The sequence below is a fragment of the Nannospalax galili genome, unplaced genomic scaffold (genome assembly GCF_000622305.1).
Source record: "Nannospalax galili isolate Female #2095 unplaced genomic scaffold, S.galili_v1.0 scaffold1832, whole genome shotgun sequence".
NCBI lineage: Eukaryota > Metazoa > Chordata > Mammalia > Rodentia > Spalacidae > Nannospalax > Nannospalax galili.
In genome coordinates, this window is record NW_008331832.1 from 235,370 (window position 1) to 240,905 (window position 5,536).

A 5,536-nucleotide genomic window follows, 5' to 3' on the forward strand; every position below is an offset into this window, starting at 1 on the left:
ATCTATTGAGATGACAATGTGGTTCTTGTCTTTGAGTCCATTTATATGATTTATGATGTTTATTGATTTACGTACATTGAATTATCCCTGCATCTCTGGTATAAAGCTGACTTGATTGTAGTGGATGATCTTTTTGATGTGTGTCTGTATGTGGTTTGCAAGTATTTTGTTGAGAATTTTTGCATCTATTTTCATTAAGAATATGGGTCTATGGTTTTCTTTTTTGGTTGTATTTTTACCTGGCTTTGGTATTAGAGTGATGCTGGCTTCATAGAAGGAATTTGGAAGTTCTCCCTCCACTTCTATCTGTTTTAATAAATTAAGTAGTATCAGATATAGCTCTCCTTTAAATACCTGGTAGAATTCTGCTGTAAATCCATGTGGTCCTGGGCTTTTCTTAGTCAGGAGGTGTGTTTTGTATTACTGTTTCAATTTCTTTTTGTGTTATGGGTCTGTTTAAGCCGTTGAGCTGTTCTTGGTTTAATTTTGGTGGTTCCCATGCTTTTAGATACCCGTCCATTTCTTTAAGTTTTCAAATTTAGTAGCATGTAGGTTTTTTAAGCATTACCTTATAATGTTTTATATCTTTTTAGTGTCTGTTGTGATGTTTCCCCTTTCATCTCTGATTTTGTTGATTTGGAGGTGCTCTTTCTTCATTTGGTTAACTGGGCTAGTGGTCTATCAATCTTGTTTATCTTTTCAAAGAACCAGCTCTTTGATTTCTTTGTATTGTTTTCTTTGTTTCTAATGCATTAATTTCTGCTCTGATTTTTGTTATTTCTTCTTCTCTGCTGGGTTTGGGTTTTATTTGTTGCTGCTTTTCAAGTGTCTTGAGTTGCAATGTTAAGTCATTTACTTATGTTCTTTCTGATTTTTTTAATGAAGGTACTTAGAGCTATAAACTTCTCTCGAAGGGCAGTTTTCAGTATATCCCAGAGCTTTTGTTGTATTGTATTGTCCCTTTCATTTAGTTCCAGGAATACTTTTATTTCTTTCTTAATTTCTCCTTTGACCCATTCATCATTCAGGCATGTGTTATTTAATCTCCATGTGTTTGTATATTTAGTAAGATTTCTTCCAGTGTTGCTTTTAAGTTTTATTGCATTGTGGTCTGATAAAATGCATTGAATTATTTCAATCTTTTTGTATTTGTTGAGGTTTGTTTGATGCCCCAGTGTATGGTCAATTTTGAAGAAAGTTCCATGGGATACTAAATAGAAAGTATATTCTTTGGTGCTTGGGTGGAATATTTGGTAGATATCTGTTAGGCCCATTTGATGTACGGTATTGTTTAATTCAGTTGTCTCTCTGTTAATTCTCTGTCCTGTTGACCTACCTAATGGAGACAATGGGGTACTGAAGTCTCCTACTATTAATGAGTTGGGATTAATTTGTGTCTTAAAGTCCTGTAGCATTGTTTTTATGAAGTTGGGTGCACCAGAGTTTGGTGAATATATGTTCATGATTGTAATATCTTCTTGGTCAATTTTTCCTTTGATTAGAATGAAGTGACCCTCTATATCTCTTCTGATTAGTTTTTAGTTTGGAGTCTATTTTGTCAAATATTAGAATTGCAATGACTGCTTTATTCTTAGTACCATTCACCTGGTATATTTTTTTTTTACATCCTTTCACCTTATGGTAGTGCCTGTCCTTGAAAGTGAGATGGGCTTCTTGCAAACAACAAAAAGATGAGTTTTATTTCTTAATCCATTCAACTAGTCTGTGTCTTTTGACTGGAGAGTTTAGTCAATTGATTATTTAAAGTTGTTAATGAAAGATGTGTATTGATTCTTGTCATTTTGATTTCTGTTCACATTCTTGGTGTAGCTGTGCTTTTCGACAGTTATACCTTCATTAAATTTCTTTCTGTAACCCCTTGGGTATAGCCATTCCTTTCTTCAGCTCTTTGTATTGTTTCAAGAACTCTCTGAAGAGTGGTTTTTTTTTTTTTTTTTTTTTTTTTTTTTTTTTTTTTTGCAGTGCAGAAAATCCATTCAGTTTGTCAGTTCTTCCATGGATTAGACTTTGCACTGAAAAGTCAGCTGTAATCTTAATGGATTTTCCTTTATATGTGACTTGTTGTTTTTCTTTTGCACCTTTCAATATTGTCTCTTTGTTCTGAACATTTAGTGTTTTTACTATTATGTGCCATGGAGAGTTTCTTTTCTGGTCCTGTTTATTTGGTGCTCTATGTGCTTCTTGTGTTTGTATCGGCATGTCTTTAACTTTGGGAAATTTTCTTCTACAATCCTGTTGAAGATCTGGTCCATACCATTATCCTGAGATTCTTCTCCTTCTTGTATGCCTATGATTCATAGGTTTGATTTTTTTATGGTGTCACACAATTCCTGCATATTCCATTCTTGGGTTTTCTTAAATTTTTCATAATCTTTGCTTGAGTGGTCTAATTCATCCACTCTATCTTCCAGTCTTGATATTCTGTTTTCCATTTCATTCATCCTATTCGTGAATAGGATGAATGTCATTTCTGATTGGTTTATTGAGTGTTTCACTTCCGTCTTCATTTCAGCCATTCTTCAATATTTCTAACTCTTCTGAATGCATTCAGAAGTTTATCCCTATCTTCTTTTAGTTCTTTGATTTGTTTGTGTGTTCTTTAAATTAACTAAATTCTTTTATATTTTTTTTATTTTTTAGAAGAAGCATTTCATTACAGTTTTAACATGCTCAATAACAATTATTTTCTGAGCTAGGGTACATCTCTTTCAAAATTGGCTGTATATTTTTAGGTTTACAGATGAATTATTACACTTGTATAGTCTTTTACTCATTATAAACTCTGTAAGACATAAAATTAAATGAGGTCCCAACGTTTAAAAAAGATCTCCACTTCATTGTCAAAACATTTCTTACAGAAAGACTCATTGTTTTTGCTACTAACACTTAGATGTTGGCACATGAGTCTCTAATCTGTATGTATCTGATTATTACTAGCTATGGTTGGTTGCACTCAAATCCTTGGCACCTGTGTATGGATATAAAGTCATCGGGTAGATTTCAGCGGTAATGTTTATCACTGAATTCTTTTATCATGTTTATAACTGTTCTTTTAAGTTCCATGTCCTGTGTTATCTCTAGGGGGTCCTCATTTTACTCCTCTACAGGACTGTTGGTACTTGGTGGATGTATATTTTGGGGGGTTTTCATGTTATTATTTTTTCACTGTGACTTTGACATGTGGATTTCTTTTCTCACTATGTCTACAAAACAAAACAAAAACAAAACAGAACAATATCCAATAACTCAAAGTTCAAATTGAAAATTAGTAGAATTGTAAGACTGGCATGATTTCTGGAGTCTAAAGCAATGAATTTTGGAGATTGCTGCACAGCTGGGTGAAAAAATAGAGATGTCTAGGTGTGCAGGGCAGGATGTCTGAGCCTAACCTGGAAGCTCCACCCACAAGCCAGGCTTCTGGCATCTTCCTATTGTCCCATGGTTCCACCTTTGCCAGCCCCTCACCAAGGGGCAGGCATATGTACACAGGTTCCTGTAGAGCTTGAACTTGGTTGTGTATAGTCTGGTCATCCGCTGTTGAGTTTTAGTTCTTCCAGTTCAGACCTGCTCATTGGAGAACATCAATTGACATGTTCACAATGGGATGTCAGGGACCACTGACCAGGCCAAAGTTTCTGATTCTTATGTGAGACTCAAGCCTTCCTTTGTTGAGTTTAGGTCTGCTTCTCTTTGTAAACTTTATGTGCCTTTGTGGTTTACTTACTGGGTGTGAAAAGCTGGTTGGTCTAGGCTTCAGGTTCTCACTTTTGATTTTAAATTGGAGGGGCTGGATGGTTTTAGTCCTGCTGCTCAGGAGTTCCCACAGAGGCCCAAGTCAGATGAGGATCAGATGCTCTCAGGCTTTCTCCTCAGGTCTGGATCCCTCCAGGAAAGATGCTGGCCTCAGTAATTTGGGGGCTGGGCTGGCCTGGGAACAGGGCCTGTCTCAGGCATGCAAAGACAAGTGGGGTAGGGAACAGGCCCTGAGGGCTCTTGGGACTAAAGGGAGGAATTGGGTTGGTCTAGGTACAAAGGATCAGGAAGCAGTGGGGTGTCTGGGCCAAGAGGTCAGTCCAGAGGTCTGGGGTGCTAAGAGAAGAAATAGGCTAGTGTCCACACTAAGAGGAGAGATGGGGTGGGGGAGATGGGAAGGGGAATGAGGCGGGGGGGCAAGGTGCAGTGGGTGACAAACTTACCCAGGAAAGATGCTGGTCCTAGAGTCAAACTTGTAATTATTAACTCTCAGGAGCAATTGAAAACATTTCTAAAGAAGTATGTACTTCTTGGGGGCTGGAGAGATGGTTAAGAACACTGATTGTTCTTGCAAAAGACCTGGGTTCAAATCCCAGCACCCACATGGCAGCTAACAACTGTCCATAACTCCAGTCCCAGGGGATCCAACAGCCTTTTCTGACCTCCACAGGCACTGCACGACACAGGTGCACTTACCTACATGCAGGCAATACACACATACACATAAAATAAAAATAATAAAAACTTTATATATTAAAGGATACTCTTAATATAGCAAAAAGACAACCCAGCAATGGGAGAAAATATTCCAAATCAAATATCCAATGAGAGAGGTTACCATAAAAAAAAAGAAGTAGGTACTTCTTATGGTCCCTACATTTCCCCCAGTGTCTTTGGGACCTTATACACCATATTGAGAGTCCAGTGCTAGAGGGATCTTCTGTGGACTCATTGAGTTCACCAGTAAATGTCATGCTGCTTTCACTTCATTAGAAGCTCTGTATTTCTAAACCTGAGAGGTTTTGTACACAATGAACTGCAACTGTGGACTTCCACCCTGTCATTTGCAGGGAGATGGAAATATGACCAGCAGAAAGCTTCTTATACAACTACAAGCAGACATTCTGCTTATTCCAGTAGTGATGCCCTCCATACCTGAAGCAGGTGCTCTAAGAGTTGCCATGGTGATTGGGACTGCAGAAAGACTTGCTGTCTGGAGTCTCCAGAGGATTTATCAGCCAACACAATGAAGCAATTTGAACCTTAGATCAACAGTGAGGAAAGTGAAATTTATTACTCTGCATGGAAGAAAGTTGTGATGAAGTTAAATGATTGGGTTACAATTCAGTCTCCAGAAAGTAGTGACCTTAGAATCTTCCATGGTGTGCTCTTGGACTTCACATAGTGAGTAAAATAATAATGCTGATCAGAACAAGATACATCTCAAAGATCCCATAACCAATATCATTCATGGATTCCCAAGGTACAAGCTTTATACAAAATGACCAAATCTGACACTTGACAGTTCTGTCTCTTAATTGATGACACTATCCATCTATCCAAAGACTCTGATATTATTTATAAGCTACATGTGACATCACGCTCCACTGTGGCTTGTGACTTTTTCTAAAGCAGCAGAAAGAATACTGCCGAGATGAAGAGATGGCTCTTCAGTAAAGTGCTTGCCACCCATGCATGAGGACTAGAGTTCTGATCCCTAACCCTCACATAAAAAATGCCATATTTTATTTGAAAAAAAAAG

General features: G+C 37.5%; 1 pseudogene; it reads left to right on the forward strand.

Annotated features, from left to right (window-relative positions):
- LOC103729023 overlaps positions 1-5,232 on the forward strand; it is a 31,462-nt pseudogene extending 26,230 nt beyond the window's left edge.
- The last annotated feature ends 304 nt before the right edge of the window (positions 5,233-5,536 follow it).